This window comes from Papio anubis, chromosome 19, assembly GCF_008728515.1.
Source record: "Papio anubis isolate 15944 chromosome 19, Panubis1.0, whole genome shotgun sequence".
Taxonomy (NCBI): domain Eukaryota; kingdom Metazoa; phylum Chordata; class Mammalia; order Primates; family Cercopithecidae; genus Papio; species Papio anubis.
The window spans coordinates 2,192,041-2,214,370 of NC_044994.1; the positions used below are offsets into that span (position 1 = coordinate 2,192,041).

The 22,330-nt window shown below is 39.1% G+C and overlaps 1 long non-coding RNA gene across 1 annotated transcript; it reads left to right on the top strand.

Moving 5' to 3' along the window:
* Positions 1 to 1,570: 1,570 nt before the first annotated feature.
* Positions 1,571 to 22,080, top strand: LOC116271446. The gene is made up of 3 exons (XR_004180004.1): positions 1,571 to 1,654; positions 18,959 to 19,021; positions 20,689 to 22,080. It is a non-coding gene; the product is annotated as an uncharacterized LOC116271446 (long non-coding RNA).
* The last annotated feature ends 250 nt before the right edge of the window (positions 22,081 to 22,330 follow it).

Here is a 22,330-nt window from a genome sequence, read left to right on the forward strand (position 1 = left end):
TATACATATATTATTGCATATATAAGCAATATATTATATTGCAATATGTAATATATGTGTGTGTGTGTATATATATACGTATTTTCTATCTTTCATCTTTACTTTCTTGCACTCTTCTTTTATATACCTTTCTTGGCATAATATCTTCCTCCTCTGTCCCTATCTCTATGCCAAACATATCTTTAAGGAAACCAGAATTGATCACACACACACACACACACACACACACACACACACACCCAGCAGGAGGTGGGCAGCCAGTGAGTAAGCATTACCACCAGCACTCCTCCTCCTGTCAAATGAACAGTGGCATTAGATTCTCATAGGAGTGTGAACCCTATTGTGAACACACGCGCAAAATATTACTGCTGCACTGTGCAACACATTCAAATTATCCCTCCTTTTCTGAAATCTTTTTTCCTTAATTCACAACCAAATATGGTGATGGCTGAAAAAGTTAATAGATCACTAAAACTAAATTACTGGTAACTAGCATTGTAGGTGGCTATAGCAGTTAGGTGAATGGGGATAGCTTCTCAGTTATCAGCAAATGTAACAAAAGATTGCCATTAACGTGCATTGCTTGCAGATAACATGATTATTTATGTAGAAAATCCCAAAACATCAGAAAAAATACTCCCAGAAATAATAAGTGATTATATCAGTGTTGTAGGATAAAGGTTAATATACAAAAATCAACTATTTTCCCCTTTATTAGGAATGAACAATTAGAATGTGAAACTAAAACACAACACCATTTACATTAGCATTAAAAAACAAATGAAATACTTAGGAATAGATTGGACAAAGTATGTATAAAAATCTGTGTAAGGAAACTATAAAAACTCTGATGGAGGAAATAAAATATCTAACTGCAACCATATGGCACTTTGGAAAAGACAAAACTATAGAGAGAGTAAAAAGATCAGTGATTGTCAGCAGTTTAGAGAAAGGATGCAGAGGATGAAAAAATGGAACATTTGGGATTTGGGGGGGTGATTCAGCTAATCTGTATGATACTGGAATGGTGGATGCATGACCATGTACATTTTCCAAAACCCATAGAATTATGTAACATAGAATGTAGCCTAATGTAAACTTTAGACTTTAGCTAATAATGGTGTATCAATACTGGTTCATCAATTATGATGCATATACCACACTAATGCAAGCAGTTTGTAATAGGGGAAACAGGAGGAGAAGGGGAGCAGGGAAGAGAAAATATACTGGAACTCTCTGCACTGCTCTGTAAACCCAAAAGCTACCCTGATACATATTTTTTTAAAAATAAGTTCATAACAGTTTGCAAAACAGACTAATTCTTCTACTGATGTGACCTCCACATAGGCTATACTATCTACTGACAATCATGTAACATTGACTTTTAAAGCAAGGAAACCAATAATGCTTCCTCTTTGGAATGATGATATGTTTGATCTCAACAATCAGTGAGTTTAGGTCATAATGAGATCTGTTTTTCTGTGACACAAGTTGGGAAGGTGGGAGCAAAGTGGAGCTTTTCTAGCACTAAGGAGTAGCCGTGGGGTCTTGCATGCCGGGCTGAGGACTCCTCCTTCTCTCTGTTTTCTCTAAATCAAGGCTACGGTAGAACTTTGGGGCATCAAAGAAAGTAATTGCAGGGCAATAAAGTGAGGTGGGTGTTAGAAGGTTAAAAGTGAGCTTCTGTATCTGGACTATATCTCTTTTAGAAATAGGTCATGGTGGTGTGCACATGTGCCTATGTGTGAGAGCATATGCATGCACACACATGCATTTTTAATGGTCCTCTTATCAATTATTAATATAATCTGAAAGCTATCACTTTAATTGCTTTTCTCGAGTGTGATTTTTCAGTCCTGGATATTGTATGATTGTAATGACTATCTCCATTAGTATAGAAAAACAAAACTAGGTAATATAAATAAAATTTTAGCAGAGCATAAATTTTATGCTTTTTAGAGAACTATGATCAGGGCTGTTATACATTATATTTGCTAAAAAATAGAAGAAATGATAATGATGAGGTCAAGCAGAAAGAGAATTAAAATACAGGAAAAAAACATGAATAAGTAAGGACAATCTTGAATAATGCATAGTTTGCGAAAACTGGTACAGAGAAGATGACCAAAAGACCGGTATTCGCCTGTTTGTGTTCAAACATAATTTACCATAGTTTCCCTCTTTGAGAAGATTTCATTACACATATAGGCTAGTGTGATAATTACTTTTATGTGTCAACTTGACTGGGCTGTGGGATGCCCAGATGTTTGGTTAGGGATTATTCTGGGTGTGTCTGTGAGGGTGCTTCTGGATGAGATTAACATGTGAATGAGTGAAGCACACTGGCCTCCCCCATATGTGCACCTCATCTAATCCCTTAAAACAAGAGTTCCCAACCCCCAGGCCATGGACAGGACCAGTACCTGTCCATGGCCTGTTAGGAACCAGACCACACAGCAGGAGGTGAGCAGCCAGGGAGTGAGCATTACCACCTGAGCTCCTCCTCCTGTCAGATGGGCAGCTGCATTCAATTCTCATGGGAGTGTGAACCCTATTGTGGACCGTGCATGCGAGGGATCTAAGTTGCATTCTCCTTGTAAGAATCTAACTAATGCCTGATGATCTGAGGTGGAACAGTTTCATCCCAAAACCATGCCTGCCCGTCAGCCCCCAGTCCATGGAAACTTTGTCTTCCATGAAACCAGTCCCTGGTACCAAAAGGTTTGGGGACTGCTGCCTTAAAGTCCTTAATAGAACAAAGGGCTGAGCAAGAGAGCATTCATTTTCTCTCCCTGACTGTCTTCAAGCTGGGACATTGGTCTTCTCTTGCCTTCAGACTTAGACTGAAACTTACACCATCGGATCTCCTAGTTCTCAGGCCTTCAGACTACAGAGCTTGGAGATTCTGTCTCCAGATTTATGCGAGCCAATTCTTCATTGAATTGGAGATATATAATACCTCCAATTCAGTGTGTGTGTGTGTGTGTGTGTGTGGGTGTGGGTGTGTGTGTGTGTACAGACCATAATTCTCTAAAAATACACACACAGAGACATATATACACATAAACACACACACACACATATATGTGTATATACAAGTATGTACATATGTGTATATTTGTATGTTTGTATATACATATTTATGCATATATGTGTGTGTGTGTATATATATGTGTACACACACACACACACGCATACATCCTTTTGGTTCTGCTTCTCTGGAGGACCCTAATACAGTTTGATATATAATTATACCATAAAGCCTAATGATAATCCCAAGAATTTTTAAAACTAAAAATCAGAAAAAAAGAAGTTTTCTCAAAATTACAAAGAAAGGAGGAAGAGCTGTAGACATACATTCATAATGCACAAAATCGTGTAATTCAGGTGATCACACTTCAGGTTTTCCACAACTCTTTATGTGTTCTTCTTTTTTGAAATGTATCACTTGTGCTGTGGTTGGTGATTTAATGTTTCTCTCTTATCTCCCCCTTGCTGACCTATTATTTTTTTCCTACAGGGCTGGGAACCATCTTTTTAAATCTTTGTATCCACTGCTCCTAGCATAATACCTGATCCACTGAAGGCACTTTGCTTACATATGACTTTTTTTTTGCAATGCACAAATAAATGTTTTCTCAAAGTCAATATAAATAGAACACAGTGGGTAAAATTCAGTTGACGTTTATCACAGTAAAATAAAATACTGCATTGGCACAAAAACAAAAAATTAAATTACTAGTTTCAAAATGACAGGAAAAGGTTAAAAATGGCAGACTACGTATAACCCAATTTGAAACAATACAAAAATCCTCCTGTTTAGAATTTCAATCTTATTTCTCACTTGACAGCTTGAATTTATGTCCTTTTGCTTTTCAAATCAAGGATAATAGGCATATAAAATTAAATAAGTTGTCCAATAACTGGAATTTACTGTTGAAATCCAAGGTAAAAATTGAGTGAGTCTTAAAATAAAAAGGATTTTTATGTTATTTGTGGTTTTGTTTTGTTTCAATCTCTAAAACAAAATTGACAGTAACTGGAGACAAGTCAGAGTAAAAGTTAAAGTGTTGAGATTCTGTTATAAAATTTTCACATACTTCATAAATAAAAGGTTTTACTTTTAGAATATTAATAAAAATGTTTGGTCATAGCTTTTAAATACAGAAGTTATCTATGCCTTAAAACTAAATGAGAAAGAAGGCAGAAGAAAATCAGAAAGTAACATCTAGAAAAAATACGGGAAATTTTACAGTAATAAAACAGGCGATGACCGTGTATTCAACCATCAAGGATACAGGAGAATCATTTTATTATCATGTATATCTTATATGCTTTTTAAAGGCAGGAAAAATGGTGTTCTGTCTATTTGCTACACAATAAAATATTAAGTCATGTGAAACCAGTGAAACTTAACAGAAGTTCAATATTCAAGAGACTGCTAACTTGATGTGAATATATTTACAACTGATTTTACCATCAGAAATGACTAGTATGACCTCAGGACATTTTTTCATAACTTTAATGTCTTTCAAAGCAAAAACTCCATTAATAAGTCTCCTACTGAGTGGAAACTAGCTCTAATATGTCCAATGTAATCTAATCCTAATGCAAAAATCTATAATGCACAGTTAAAACAAACAATTCTACCCTAAAGAAAAAAATGTCCTAGTGTATCTAAATATCCTCCATAATCATATCAATGAGGGTGAAGCAGTAAACTAGAAAACAGGTATAACTTTTAAGGCTCCTTTACTTTCAAAACAACGGAGATGAACAATGAAATCTCTATAATTACTTTTATTAACTCTACCATAACATTTAATATATTTTAAGTTAGAAAAATACTGACTTTTTAATAAAACAATGCAAAACAAAATATACAGGATAAAATACTTTATTATATCACATATATTTTCAAACTCAATGTTTCTCCCTATTTTTATTTTATTTATTTACTTTTAATTGACAAAAATTGTACATACTATGGTATACCATGACAGGTTTTGGTATATGTATATGTTGTAAAATTATTAAATCAAGCTAATTAATATGTCCATTACCTTACATCTTATCCTTGTGTAATGAGAACATTGAAAATCTACTCTCTTAGCGATTTTGAAGTATACAACACATTATTATTAACTATGGGCACCATGTTGTATAACAGATCTCCACAAGGTATTCCTCCTGTCTAATTGAAATTCTGTGTCCTTTAACCAACATCTCCCTGTCCTTCCCCCAGGCCCTGATATCCACCATTTTACTCTCTGCTTCTATAAGTTTGCTTTTTTTTTTTTTTTTAAGATTCCATATATACGTGAGATCATGCATATTTGTCTTTCTATGCCCGGGTTATTTTACTTAGTATATCTTCTGAATTCATCCATGTTGTCACAAGTAACAGGATTTTCTTCTTTTTTAAGGCTGAAGAGTAATCATTTTTCATTTTTTTAGCATAAAGTTTACATTTTCTTCATAATCCTACCTTGACTATTGAAGCCTAACGTTGCTTTTGTTCAATAGCATAAACAATGTGCTATTCATTTTGGAATTTATTTTATACAAACTTGCATTATAGATTCCATTTTATATAAAAGCATGTGCTTAGATTATATACATTATATATAATGTAGTTATATATATGCACTATATAATGTAATATATTTACACACATTATATATAAATTACATATCTACATTATATATAATGTAATGTATATATCCACACATGATATATATACATTACATATACACATATATAATGTAGTGGAGGTCCAAATTACAAAAGTTATAGATACCACTCACCTTTAACATTGCAATCATTTGACAAATAAGTATTAAACTTCAACCACCTGCCCAGAGCTAGGTTGAACAGGTATCTAAATGAACACGTTCCTGATGCCAACATTGCACTTCATCTGAGACCTGAGCAACTTATTTTGGGTTAATGTGACAGAGCCTTAATAAGCCTCCACATGGTTTGGTTAGGGTGATGATGGGGACAGCAGAATGTCACAGAAGCCACTCAAAGGAGGCCAGCCTCGTCCAAGGAGGGCAGGAATCCTCTGCTGAGGCTTAGGGCAGCCACACACCACGGTTTGCCAGGACAGTCCTTTCTGGCATATACTACAGCGGCATGATTTACTCTCGCACCTTCCCACTTTCAGATTCATTCCCCTTGGGACTCTGAATTACATGACCAGCCCAGATACGCCAACTGGGTGTCTGTCTTTCCCTGGAAGAGGGCGCACTGTGCCAAGGCCTGCATAACTTTTGTCTGTTTACTCCCTAGCAATCCTTTGTGCAGCCTTGGGATGTGATAAGCCATAAATACTTAGAAAATGAAACAATGACTAATGTCGTGCGTCCTATGTGCCAGGTTTATTCACATCGCTTCCACGTCTACAACACACAGCATTATCTCCTTTAAAGATGACGGAGAAGCCAAGCCCTCACTCAAGTTCAGCCAGGTAATGCCAGGCCCAGTGGGACCCTGTCTCAGGCGTCTCATGCTGCCTCTCACGTCCACTGCCATCCACCAGGGCAACACGGGGCCCCTGCCTGTTTGTCAGAGGTTCCCTCTGCAGGGCGTCACTCACGGGGAGCTCTGGACAGGGTGAGGCAACTGAGGCTCTGTGGAGCCACCATCTTGTCTGCCCGCAGCTCTGGGATCTCCACAGGCTCTGCACCTCGGGGCCGCGTGTCCTCATCCTGCCTTGCAGTCAGGAACTGGAAGCTCTCTTGGACTAACACCAAGTTCAATACCAAATTCCCCGGGGAAAAGCCCAGGAAACCGTGAGTGTCTCCCAAGATCCTGAGACTAGACAGAGTGACTCCCAGGGACCCCTTATCTTTCCTGCTCCTCCCCGTGCTCCCTTATCACCACAGGGAGCTATCTCCACCTGACCTCATCTTTCACAGGTTGTTCTGATGCTTATGCGCCTATTGACTTTTACCCATTCTGCCATGATTTACACTATTTTTTTCTAGGGTGATTTATGTTCAGATCAATTTCACAAGTTATAAAATAATGTACTACTTGTGGCGTTGTGGCAACAAATAATTTTTTAAAGGAAAAATGAGTTTATACTTTTCAATACTATCAAGTAGAATACTGTCTAAGTTTATTACAGGGCTAGCTAATTCTACATCTTTTTGTTTGTTTGTTTTTTTGAGATGGAGTCTCACTCTGTCACCCAGGCTGGAGTGCAGTAGCGCGATCTCGGCTCACTGCAACCTCTGCCTTCCGGGTTCAAGCGATTCTCCTGCCTCAGCCTCCCAGGTAGCTGGGATTACAGGCACCTGCCACTACGCCTGGCTAATTTTTGTATTTTTAGTAGAGACGGGATTTCACCATGTTGGCCAAGGCTGGCCTCAAACTCCTGACCTCAGGTGATCCACCCGCCTCGGCCTCCCAAAGTGCTGGGATTGCAGGCATGAGCCACTACGCCCGGCCCTACATCTTATAATAGAAAAAAAAATAATAAAATATTCGTGTGAATTCTAAAGCACACCTGTGATGGTAAATTCCAAATCTTTGTGTGTTCACTATTTAACATATGCATGATTTTATCAGAAATATATTTACGTAACATGTGTGTAATATAGCATAATATGAGCTGCAATTATATTCCATAAATGACTTTCTAAAACAAAAACGTTGGTCTCAGCATAAATAAAGAAACAATTTGATTCAGCACACTATTAAGTGTTACTGAGGACATCTTGTGTATTGTCAAGGAACAATTTATGGGAAAAAATAAAATATGAATTAATGCCTCATAAATACCAGAATTTAAACACTCTTCAAAGAGGAGAAAGGATGCCCAGGGAATACGATTTGGAAAAGTGGAGGCACAGAGGCAGGGAAAAGCAAGACGGCAGAACAGATAGATAGAAAGGAGCCATTGAAGGCATTTTGAACAGTGTTAGATACTTTACCATCTCCATACTCCAATATTAGAAGGAAATCACCATTCCCGTCCTTCCTGGAGTCAATTTCTTCAGGATTACAACAGGATTTCTGCATAGTATAAAGCAGCAGCTGCCTCAGATGGAATGGCGAAGGACGAGGCACCCTGTGTGTGTTAAGAGACAGCAAATTTGAGAGAAGATTGGAATAGATCAGCTATTTGCTACTTTACCTTGGACCCAACTACCTTGAATGTATATGAGACAGACCTCAACTGGGCTGAATGTGTTCAGAAACATGCCACAAAGTTAATATGATGCTTCGTTCATGGTCTTTGTTCTTCTAAATAAGCCTATAATTTTACTCACAGATATCATCCAATTGAAAGACGATCTTAGAAAACTCTACATAAAATATTTGTGTAGTGTAGTAAATAGTACTTAATAGAAAAGACAAGTTTCTAAAGATAAATTCAGGTTGAGCATAAATAAGAATGGGAATTTTCAAATTAAACAAAGGCACACAGAAATATTTTACCTTAGTTAATATGCAGTTGATTTTATTTGCCCCATACAACTTCTTATAATAAAAGTTAATTAAGTGGACAATCACTTTAGTCGTAACTATTTTAGCCGCTATGTTGAATATATCAATGTTCTAAAGCAGGATTTTTCAAAATGAATTTCTTGAACACCAACCAACAAAATCTTCCTCTTTGACAACTGTACCATGCATAAATAGTTTTAAGGAGCACCACATGTGTTACCCCTTCTTGAAAGTACACTGACATTAGCATACTAAAGTTTCCAGGAAGTCCTGTAATAAGTCAGTCTGCTCAGCATTATCAACTTAAAGTGCTGACTTGACCTCTTTGAGCCTTATAAGGCCCCAAAGGCCTCGCCTCCCTCCGTTCTCATCAGATAAGCTCCCCACCAAGCTAATTCCCCTATCAGCTAGGCCAACTGCACTTCTTCCGGTCCTCAGTCGAATGGGCTTCAGCTCCCTACCAGCCATAAAATTAAACAAGCCAATTACATTCTCCCGTGGGAACCAGGGGTCACCTCACCCTCCTGGTATACATGGCTCTGCTTCCCACAGCCCCTCTGGCTTCCTCTGCCCCTGAGTGCAGCTCTCATGTGGCCCATCACAGTGTGTGATGCCTTCCTGCCCTGGTGTGAGCATGTATGACTGATAAACTGATGTGCAGCCCATCTGCTCAGCGTTAAGTGTTGTGTGTTCGGCCGCCTTGCGCTATTTAAAGTGGAGAGTCCCTCTTCCACTAATGGGATGAATAGGTGATTGCCACACGTGGTTTCCCAACAATTTTTGAAAATAGAACTTTTTTTTTCCATTGGAATTAGCCTTTTATATCCCCCTACACACATTTGGAGAAATGCTATTCTGTGTTTTGGGTAAAGACGGTGGTTAAAGAATTATCTAGGTTTTATGGTAAGTATTTGTGTATCTAAACATAGAAAAGATACAGTAAAATGTGGTGTTATACTATGGGACCACTGTTGTATAAGCAGTCTGGCACTGACAAACATGTCCTTTTGTGATGCACAACTGTACATCCGCCACTTCCAAATTATTTCCTCTAAAAGCTTCTACTCTGTGTAAAATGCCCTCTCTATTCTCAGTTCTCTAAACACAGTAGGTTTTATTTTCTAGTGAACACTCACCACCAAATCGACAGTAGAAAGGAGCAAAAAAAGTTTTCACTGAGAAGCCACTATGTGCAATGAACTCTGCTCTCAGAGTACTAAGAGGCACAACATTTGATTGTTATCTTCAGGCATCTAAGGATTATATGATCTGGTTTGGAAATTTCATTTTGCATTAATATATAAAAATGGTTTTTGAGGGGTAGTCATGAATGTCAAAGGGACTTGGGCAGGGAAGATAAAATATTAATTAGTCTCTGAAAGAATGGCAGGACACAGACAAGGGAGAAAAAGGATAAGGGCACCAAACTGTCTGCAGATGTAAGAGCTAAGGCACAGTCACAGGAAAAAGGCAAGTATTTTCAGACTGCTAGCCTATTGCATACAGAGAACTGAGAATGGAGAATTTTACACGCAGTAGAAGCTTTTATAGGAAAGAATATGAAATAATTTGGAAGTGGTGAATGTAGAGTTGTGCATCACAAAAGGACGTGTTGGTCAATGCCAGACTGCTTATATGACAGTGGTCCCATAGTATAATGCCACATTTTACTATACCTTTTCTATGCTTAGATACACAAATACTTACATTGTGTTCCAATTGCCTACAGTATTCAGCACAGTAACCTGCTGTCCAGGTTTGTAGCCTAGGAGCAATGGGCTATACCACACAGCCTAGGTGTGTAGTAGGCTGTGCCATCTAGGTAAGTGTCAGTGTGGTCTGTCATGCTCACACAATGACAAAACCAACTAGTGATGCGCTTCTCTGAATGTGTCCCAGTAGTTAAGCAACATATGACTATAGAACAATTTGAAAGGAATCAAATGACCAGTAACATCCAGTAACTTTATCCAGAAGAGAATAAAATGGCCAAGGATGGCTGAGTCAGAAATGATGTGGGAAATGAATGAAAGGTTCAAATTATTTAAGTAACTGAATAGCAGACATTAAAAAGGGATGTAACAAAACCACTGAAATTCTGAACAAATGAACACATTCTTCCTGCAGTGTCTTTGTTCAGAATTTCAGTGGTTATGTTAAAATTATATGAACTCTAACAAAATAATAACTGAAAATCTTCATATATTTGGAAATTAACAACACCCTTCTAAAAAACTTCATGGGTCAAAAAGTAAGTCTCAAGGGAAATTTTTAAATATTTGAATTGAATAAAAAGAAAATATAACCTATCAAAACTTGCGTGATATAGCTAAAGCAATACTTAGGGGAAAATTTATAGCAGTCAGTACTTTTATTAGAAAAGAAATATTTCAAATCAGCACTTTAAACTTCTGCATCAGGAAAGCAGAAAAAAGAAGAAAATAGACCCAAAACACACAGGAAAAAAGAATGTTATAAATAAGAGCACAAATAAATGAATTTGAAAACAAAAAAAGAGTAAATCAACGATTCTCAAAAGATTAATAACACTATAATAAGCCTCTAGCCAGACTTACAAATATAAAGGAGAAATGACATAAATTACTAATATAAGGAATGAAAGAGGGAATATCACTACAAACTCATATACATCATACGAATAATAAGGGAAAATCAATAGAATAAATTAAGGAGAATGGACATCTTAAATTTAGTCTTCTAATTCACTGATTTATTTAGGTTGTTGATTTCTTTCATCAGCTTTGCATAGTTTTTAACCTACAGATCCTGAATATGTTTTGTTAGATACTCAAATATTTTTGAGAACTCTTGTACATATTTTTCAAATATGAGTATCTAATTGTTCTTAATTATTATATTATACCAGCAACTCTCTACATAAAAATTGAACAATTTAGAAAAAAAATGAGCCATTTCCTTAAAAGTAGGAAAAGTAACAAAGTAGCAAAATAAAATTCATCCAATATGAAATAGATAATTCGAATAGTCTTTTGTCTGTCAAAAAAATTAAATTTGTAGTTAAAAATCTTATCAAAAAGAACATTCTATGTAGAGATCATTTCAGGAATGCTATAAAACATTTAAAGAAGTAATAACGCCAATTCTACTCTAATCTGTTTAATAAATAAAAGAGAAGGGAACATTTTATTCATTTTAAATGTTTTCTAATTTCCCTTGAGATTTCCTCTTGACTCATAAGATTTTTTTTAAAAAGGTTGTTGTTTGATTTCCAAGTATTTGGAGATTTTCCAGTTATCATTATGTTACAGTTCATATAATTTTAAGATAACTATTGAAATTCTGAACAAAAATGCTGTGAGAACTGTCTTTACACATATCCCTTTTTAATGACGGGCATTCATATATCTTGAAAATCAGAACTCTTTATCTTTTATATATTTCATGAGTATGGAATTACCCTGATACAAAAACCAAAAAGGATATTTCAAGTAAAGAAAATTACAGACCAATACCACTTCATGGACATAGATAACTACACAAAAATATTAACCAATCAAATTCACCAATACATAACAACAACAAAAAACAACACCATAAAGAAGTAGAATTTTTCTTAGAATGCAAGGTTATTCAATATTCAAAATCAATCAAGAGTAACCCATGAAATTCATAGTCTAAAGAAGGGAAAACAATAATATTACAACAAATGAGGCAGAACAGGCATTTAAAAATAGTCAATATCCATTCATAATAAACATTCTCGGCAAAGTAGTAATGAAAAAAAAACTTCCTTAACTTGATTTTTAAAAAGACATTTCGAAAACCCAAATCTAACTTTATACTTAGTGGTAAAATACTGAATATTTCTTCCCCACCACCCAGCCCAGGACTAAGAAGGCAGGTATGTTTAATCTCACCACTCCTATAAACACTGTACTTAAAATCTTAGTGCAATAAGGCAAGAAAAAGCAATATTGTAAAGGAAAAACAAAAAATTGTCGGTATTCAGAAAATGCATATTTTCTACTGGAAAATACCAAAGAAACTACAAAAAGTATCTTCTGGAACTAATAAGTTTAACAAGGCCACGGGATACAAGGCCCTCTCTCAGAAATCAATTGTATTTTTACATAATAATCAAGAACAATTAAAAACCAATATTTGCAAAATAATACCATATACAATAGTTCTCAAAACTATTTGAATATTTATCTAACAAAACATGTTCAGGATCTGTGAAGTAAAAATTATGCAAAGCTGATGAAAGAAATCAACAATCTAAAAAAATCAGCGAATTGAAAGACTAGATTTAAGATGCCAATTCTCCTCAATTTTTTCTATTGATTATTAGCAGAATCAAAATCCCAAGAGGATTTTTTGCAAATATAAACAGATTCTAAATCTACATGTAAAGAAAAAGGAATGAGAATAAGCACACAATTTTAGAAAAGAACAATAAGGTTGGAGAATTCACACTACCCATATTAAGACAAAACAAAGCCATACCAATCAAGACAGTGTGGTATTTGAGAACACATAGTCTTACTTTCTATATGTCAATGGAATAAAATACAAAGTTTAGTAATAGGCCCATTCAAATATTCCCCAAGTGGTTTTTGACAAAAATAAGAAGGCAATTCAATCAAGTACGATTAGTCTTATCAACAACTAGTGTTTTGAACAATTGTCCAACCGTACGCAAAAACATGATTCTAAAGGTATTAACTAAAGGTGGCTCATAGATGTAAATGTAAAACATAAAACTATACAACTTTTAGAATAAAACCAGTCAAACTTTATGTGATCTTGAGTTCTTAGATTTAACAGCAAAAGCATAATCCATAAAAGTAAAAAAAAAAAAAAAAGATAAATTGGACTTACTAAAATGAAAAAAATGCTTTTTCTTGAAAAGACATTAAGAGAACAAAGAGATCCTACAGACAGGGTGAAAATACTTGCAAATCATATATGTGACAGGGGACTTATATCCAGAAGAGATGAAAAAATTCTGAAAATAAATAAGAGAAAAATAATCCAATAAAAATGGGCAAAAGGTTTGAACAGATGCCAAAGGTGGTATACAGATGGCAACTAAGCACATAAAATAATGTTCCATATTATTAGCCACTAGGGAAACGGAAACTAAAATCGCTTTAAGACATCATTATCTACTTATTAGAATGATTTTTAAAAATCATAACACCAAATGCCATTAAGATTATGAAGAGATTGAACTCTCATACCCTGCTGATGGAAATGCAACATGGTAGAACTCCTCTGGGAAAGTCTGCCAGTGTCTTTATAAGACACTCTATAAGTTGAACATAAGACCTAGAAAGTCCACTTACAAGTATTTACCATAGAGAAATTAAAACTTACTTTCCCACAAAAATCTGTGCACTTAAGGGTTACTTAAGGCTTTTCCTAAATATTTGTATAAACACAGCCTAAAAATCCTGGGCAATACTTTATTCCCAGATCAACTGAGGGAAAAATAGCAGTTTGGAATAATATCCCTGACACTAATGTAAAATAAAATAATGGCAGATAATAATTGTAAAGGAGTACTTCTAGTCACCCTTCGGAAGAATGAGCTTTTATTTTGTTGTCCCTCAACTTTCCTGTTGTCATTTGCCTAATTTATTGAATAGAACTATTCCCTATATGTGGAAGTGAAGATTAAATTTACTACTGGAAAGATGGGGGAAAGATCTGACTATGTCCAAATCACTTCATACAATTGACTGAAAATGAAAACTTTTTTTTCCATTTCTGGTAAAAGTTCAAACCAAAAACTTAATATTTAGCTTGATTTGTGGGTCGTACCTCTACTGGTTTTACTATAACAATTAAAAATGGAGATTCCAGGCCTCTTACGATAATCACACATCACTTCTTCCTTGGTAGGTTCTGGCCTCTGTAAGTACTGCTTCAATCCCATCCTTGAAGTTGGCTCTGGCAGTTCCAACCGCCTGTATTCCACAACTAATACATCTTGCAAAGTTCATGGAAATACCATGGACAAAGTGTCTCATCTTGAAAGCTGGGCTGCAGACCATTTTTTTATTTGCAATTAATTATCTCCAGCTGTTGGACAGCAAAGAAAGAACACTCTAACTTAAAGCATCAGATGAATATTCCTCATGCCCTGGGGTGCAAAGTTCATTTTGCTCATGTGAACTCCACAGAATTGGAAGGGAATTAAGCAGCATTTAAGCCAACATTCCCAGCTTTGCAGGAGAAAAGTGAGGCTCAGAGACAGTGAGTTATATGCCCAGAGCTAAACTTCTTTTCATTAGTGGTTGATCCAGAACATACTCTGAGTCTAGAGGGTTTGTATGGTCTTTTATATGGTATGTTTCTCTTAATTTTTTTAACTTTCTTAATCAGGAATTCTAGATAACCACAACTTACCCTCAGTTGTATATTGCTAAGGAATGAGTGCAGGGTTGTGTCTATGTGTGTGTGTGGGTGAGCGTGGGAGAGCAGGGGATGGAAGAGACGATGACTAGGAAGGAGTTACATGTATAAAGGTGAATCCTGAAGTGCATTTTAACCAGTGGGTACGTGTCCTATCAAATCATTTCTGAGAGCTACTGAACAAGAGAACAAAATGGCCATCTTGAGTTTTGCTGCTTCTCCCTGCTCTCACCACGACCTCTTCTGAGAATGATGTAATGCGATGACTCGGACAAAGGGTGAGCCGTTGGAGGGGAAAATAAGAAAGGGAAAGAGACTGGACTCCCTAGAGTACAGCCCCTCAATTCCTAAGCATTGGCTACAAAATTACATTTGGAGAGTATTGAAATGTCGTCAAACCTTTAGGTAGTAAGAGTCAAGAATTAATAATGGAAGCATTTGCTCAGTCCCACAATCATAAGGTTCTAGGTAACAACCAACTTTGTTTCAAAAAGCCCTCTAAGGTACTGAGACACACCAGTCATCAGGAATCAAATTCCCCTGGGGACACACATCCATGACCATCAAGCCACTCATCCAGGGTGCAATGAGAAGCGCTACGTGTTCCATTTATAGCATCGTCTCTTTCCTCCAGGAGCTTGGCAGCGGCACTGATGAGCACTGAGATTACTTGAAGGGATCAAAGGCGAGTCTGTGTTCCACTCTCCAGCAGAGAGCTGCTGCGAAATTATGGTACATTATGTCAGTACATCTTCGTGCTGTTCCAAGCTCTCATCTGTAAAATGTTAACAGTAATCTGTGAAATGCAAACCACGCATTTTCTTGTGTTCTCACAGCATAGAGCGAGATCGTGGCCACCAAAAAGCCCAGTTATTGTGGAGCTACTGGGGGGGACCCACCATCCCAGCCAGTCATAACCAGGCCTGTGGCTCTCTGGAAGCTCCCACTCCTACCCTGTGACATCGCAGCTGAAGAACAGGCAACCCACTACCTGGATATCACGCTCTCTCACACACCTTTCACACCACACACATGCTCACACACCTCACACCTGACGATACATACCTCACACCTCACACCACGCACATGCTCACACACGTACCTCACACCTGACAAGACACACATGCTCACACATACCTCACGCCACACACATGCTCACACACCTCACACCTGACGATACATACCTCACACCTCACACCACGCACATGCTCACACACACACCTCACACCTGACGATGCATACCTCACACCTCACACCACGCACATGCTCCACACACCTCACACCTGACGTTACATACCTCACACTCACACTAATGACACATGCTCACACAATGCTATTCCTCACACCTTTATTACATTACACATGCTCACACATACCTCACGCCACACACATGCTCACACATGTACCTCACACCTGACAAGACACACCTCACACCTCATACATGCTCACATGCACACCTCACATCTGATGAGACACACCCCTCACACCTCACACATGCTCACATGCACTCCTGAGACACACCTCACACCTCACAGCAAGCACTTGCTCACACAAGCACCTCACACCTGACAAGCACACACGTGCTCACACATACCTCACACCACACACATGCTCACACACACACCTCACACCTGACAACACATACCTCACACCTCACACATGCTTACATATGCATCACACCTCACACCTGATGAGACACACACCTCACACCTCACACCACACACATGATCACACATGCATCTCACACCTGACAAGGCACACATGCTCACACATACCTCACACCACACACATGCTCACACACACTTCACACTTCACATCACACACCTCACACCTCACACTACACACATACACCTCACACCACACACACCCACACTTCATACCACATACTTTCACACATCATACACACACCACACACACACACCTCACACCACACACATATCACACACACCACACACTACACACAATCACACATGCATTCCTTGCACCATACCCACACCACACCCCACACACTCACACACACACTTCACACCTCACACATATCACACACCCCACACACTACACACTATTACACAGACTCTTCACACTATACCAACCCCACACCCCACACACTCACACACCTCACACCACACACACATCACACACACCACACACTACACACATACTATCTCACATGTACTCTTCACACCATACCAACACCACACCCCACACACACCTCACACCACACACACCACACACTACACACCCTATCACACACACTCCTCACACCAGACCCACGTCACACACACTCTTACAGGCCACACACACTCCCTTTCCTCACGCTTCCCACCCTGTGGTTGTAACCCTGCTGCTGTGGACCGAGCTGCCCTCACCCTGAAGCATGGGGGTGCTGCTGCCTTGGCCTGTGTGCTCTCCCCTCACCCAGCTCCTGGATGCCTTTCGATCATCCTCAGAGCTCCTAGTCACATCCTGCAATCTCCATCCAGCTTTGCCTATTCCCCTCACGGGGTGTCTTTCTAAGGCCTTCTGAGAGGTGAAGCCAGCTGGACTCCCTGGGTCGAGTGAGGACTTGGATAACTTTTCTATCTTACAAGAGGATTGTAAAACACACCAACCAGCACTCTGTAGCTAGGATTGTAAAACCCACCAATCAGCACTGTGTAGCTAGCAAGGGGATTGTAAAATGCACTAATCAGTGCTCTGTAAAAATGCACCAATCAGCCCTCTGTAGCTAGCAAGAGGATTGTAAAACACACCAATCAGCAGGATCCTAAAAGTAGCCTATCGCAGGGAGGATTGAAAACAGGCATTCTAATAGGACAGAAACAGAACATGGAAGGGGACAAATAAGGGAATAAAAGCTGGCCAACCCAGCCAGCAGCGACAACCCACTTGGTCCCGTTCCATGCTGTGGAAGCTTTATTCTTTCACTCTTCACAGTAAATCTTGCTGCTGCTCACTCTTTGGGTCCATACCACCTTTAAGATCTGTAACACTCACTGCAAAGGTCTGTGGCTTCATTCTTGAAGTTTGCGAGACCACGAACCCACTGGCAGGAACAAACTCCGGACACGCTTCCGTAGAACCCTGTGCATGGGTCTGTAAGAGCTCTTGACTGGCGAGGGGGCATCGTGTTCACTTGCCTGTTTTCTTCTCTACATTGTCTTTGTCTCCAGAACACAGCACATACTCAGTGTTCAACAAATTAAATCCATGAATGGTGACTGAGTAATTGAGTGAATGATGGAGTGGATTTTGCACAAAGAGCATCGCTTGGGGAGAGGCATTCTGTAAACCTGGGATATTCTGCCTTTAACCAGAAAACTCTCAGAAGTGATCGCTGGAACAATTTATCCATCATCCAGTTAAACCAGCAAGCTTCGGTGAACTCAACACCTTTTCACTACCACCAGTGTGAACCCCCCACCACGCACATGTGCGCGTGCGCGCGTGCGCGCGCACACACACACACACACACACACACACACACACATATTCTCTCTTTTCTCTCTCTTTCTCTGTTTCCTGGGAACCTTTGTGGTTATCAGCAAAGTCTTCACTTTTGGACACACATTCATGTGCCACGAAATAACCATGCTATGAAGTATATAACACACAGATGGACTTAAACAGCAGAATGAGCGGGTGGCGCCACTCGAAGGTACTTGCTGCTTTTGAGCTGAGATCTCAGGGTGGCACCCTATCTCTTTTCACATTGTTGAGACCTCTCTTCATTCCCACATCTCTACCCACTTTCCTTGCCAATAATTTGCCTTTTGTATGGGGGCCTCTAATTTGAGTTCTGAACTGAGAGTTTTTAAATGCTCCTTTTTTGGCAAATATGCTCATTTTGCAAAATTCTTCTTATCAAGTCCAAGAAACCCTTTAGCCAAGAATCATAAACCTTCGGTGTTTCTTGGACTGTGACTTTTTGTTAAGCTCTCAGAGCATTCACTTCTGTCCCATATTAACTCTCCCTCTCCCGTCATTTCCATGCAGGAAGCTGCCTCCTGTACCTGCTCTCTACTTGCCTCTGGAAATTTCATATTACGAATCTCTTGCATGTGAGAACATTTAGGAATTCTCCTTTTTGTTTCAGTGTGACCTGCGATGCAAAAGGCAGGCTAAATGGGAAAGAAGACAAGCTGCAAGTCACAAGTGGGTATGCTGATCCCTCCACCTTCCCGTGGGAGTGCACAGACCCACAGCTGCCCTGACTTAGCAGCTTGAAGAGCACCTGTGAGGTTCAGAAGATTATATGTCGTTTGTTAAAGTAAATGCATCAGTTAGGACTCTGATTTTCAAATAATACCAACTCACCTCAAACATTACAAAGCAAAGCTTATGATGAAGATATTGGGAGGTCAGAGACCGAGGGCAGGGTTGTGGCTGGCTCCCAGACTCAGCTGGCATCAGGATTTTCTCTCTCTCTCCCTCTGCTCAGATGCAGCTGATTCCTCCTCAGTACAGGTGGCTCCCTGTGCTGCCGGGTGTGCTGCACCACCACCTTTTTCTGACCTTCGTGTCAGAAGATGGAAGCACCCAGAGAAGACTTATCCTCATTTTTCTGTCTTAAAATTTCTAAGGTGGGGGGTTTATTAACCCACATTGGGTTTAATGCCCACCCCTGGAAAATTAACAGATAACCAGGAGGTGAGGTCACCATACTTCTATGGTGGCTCCCACAGTGTCACATGAATAGAGACTGGGCAGAGAAGTTTTAGAAAGGGATGCTTAGTAGTTATCGATGCATCTAGGACAAAATAGTATTTACCTCTATGTGTCACAGATATAACCAAGGTGCATCATTAGTTATACTTTAGCTTCCTCCCTTAATCTAGTTTATACCAACTCCCTACTTTCCCTAACACACACACACACACACACACGGCAAATAATCCATTCCCATATGCAGGCTAAAGAGCACGCCTTGGAAAACACTGGTCTGCATTACTAGTGAATTCTTAATTTTTTAAAAATGCTAAGCAAATGAAACTTATTGGGAAATGCTAACCCTTGATCCCTAGACCCATTGGATATTTTATCTAAAACTTCACTAAATTCTTCTTTTCTCACCCAAAACCCTGACTTCATGAAAATTTTTATTTTTATTTTTGCAAAGTATGCCGGAAATAGAGATAACAGTGTCTGTGATTTCTGGAATAGTTGTTTTTTCTTTCTCCTATTTTTCAGTTGCTGAAATAGTTTCCATCAAATCTTCTCTGTGCGTAGTTTATCCGTCCAAAGATAGAGGTAGGTGAGGCAGAATTTTTATCACGATGGCAGAACCATGGTGAATAATACTGTATGTTAACAGCAGGCTAAATTTGGTGATATATTCCATTATTCTTAAATAAATCATTTGTGAATACAGTAATACAATTTTTATTATCAGACTTAGGGTCATCTCATAAGATCAGTAGTTCACACAACGAAGTGCAGAGGATATACAGGGGTCAGAGGGAACCGTATTGAACAAAACCATGCCCTTTCGCCAGGAAGGGAAGAGATGTAGGTCTAAGGAGACATTTAAAGTTATTTTTCCTGCTGTCCCAGTTTTGGCTAAGGACCCAAAGTGTGGAATTTTGGCTAAGGTCCCAAAATCATTACATTACATGTCAAGTCTGATCACATGATAAGAGAGGCCACTAGACCACTGATGAGTCCCTTGCTAAGAGATTAAACAATAGGTCCTTATGGCGCCAGCCCGTCACCCACCTCCAGACTGTAAGAGATAGTAAATAATTCACTATGGAGCCTGAAAAGAACAGTAATTGGGATTCCATTGAAAATCAATATTCCTGTGCCCTGTGTTTTTCTGTCTCATAGGCAGAGGGATAAGTATATCCAAGTGAAGGTGGCATCCAGGGAACCACAGCTTGGCACTTGCTTCCTAGAACACAAAGGACACAATTACTTGTGTCCTGATCATACCAGAGAACTGTAAAGGTAGGTGATGGCTGGTTGCCTGGGGATGGCAGAGTGAAGGGGAGGTGGCAACTGTAATGGCAGTGTTAAGCAAGAAAACTTGCAAAAGTTCTATGAGTCAGACGCCAAATCCGCAGCGGAGTCTGAGTCCTCTTGAGAGAGACTCCAGCCAAGCAGACTGCTTGGAGGATGAGTTGAATTCAAGAAAGAATAAACCACAAGAAATAAGTCTGACAAAGACATCAAAGGCAGCCAATAGGAGAAAGAAGGACACACCCAAGAGAAGGGAACCCCAGTGATATGGTTGGTCTTCAAAAAAATTCAGAAGGTCCCCTAGGAAAGAAAGAATCAACTTTTAGAATCCACAAGACCCAGATAAGTAAGATAGCTCCTCTTCTTTACCTTTCTTCCCAAACTTCGACTAGAATCTTGGACAGATTCCAAAGCAGCAATGAGTAGGAGAGGAAGTGAGGACAGAAAGAGAAAAAATATCAGCACTGACCTCTTCCTACTGCAGGCTTCCCAGGGTGAGTTGGGCCTCGTGTGCCAATGGAATCAGAATGTGAGTGTGGACATTATATTGAACTGGAGTTTAGTAACTTGGAAAACAAAAACTATTTTCCTTTTACCTAATAGTGATTGGAATTCACAAAACATGTTAGCATCCACTCAAATACTCTCAAATATATGTTCTTTGTGGCAGACAAAAACCTACTTATAAGATATAGTTTTTACTATCAAGAAGCTTAGAGTATAGTAGACAGGACATAGGAGATAAATAAACCATGATGTTGCCGAATGAATGAGGACAAGTTCTGGAGCGACGGGGGAGCTAAAATGTTAAAAGAATTCAAAAGAAGGAGGAAGTACTTTTTGCCTAGATTTTTAGCAAGGCTTCATTGAGGAGGCAGATTTTAGCTGAGCCCTAAACTACAGGAAAAAGCTGGACACTTAGAGTGGGAAGGTGCATTCCAGCAATGGAAGTGTAGGAGCCAAATAATGGGGAAAGATGTGGGGAGCAGAGTCCTAAGCCTGGCGTCTCTGGTCTGACGGGAGCGGTAGGTAGGGAGGAGGAGTGGCCATGTGGAGGCATTGCTATACTGTTCCTCACAAGACATAGCTACGCTGCCCCACCGTGGGGGACACTGGCACCACTCCTGCTGAACCGGAAGTGCACTGCACCGACCCTTTTACTGAGGTCTATGCTACATATCTACATATCAAGAGTGCATATTTTAACCAACCCTTGCAGTTTGAAGAGGGAAAAATGAACAAAAACAAGTCTTGAGATCTATACCTTCTGAAGGGGTGGCCTGCCCCTCCACACCTGTGGGTGTTTCTCGTAAGGTGGAACGAGAGACTTGAGAAAAGAAATAAGACACAGAGACAAAGTATAGAGAAAGAAAAGCGGGGGCCCAGGGGACCGGCGCTCAGCTTACAGAGGACCCACGCCGGCACCAGTCTCTGAGTTCCCTTAGTATTTATTGATAATTATCTTTACCATCTTAAAGACAGGGGAGTGGCAGGACAATAGGATCATTTT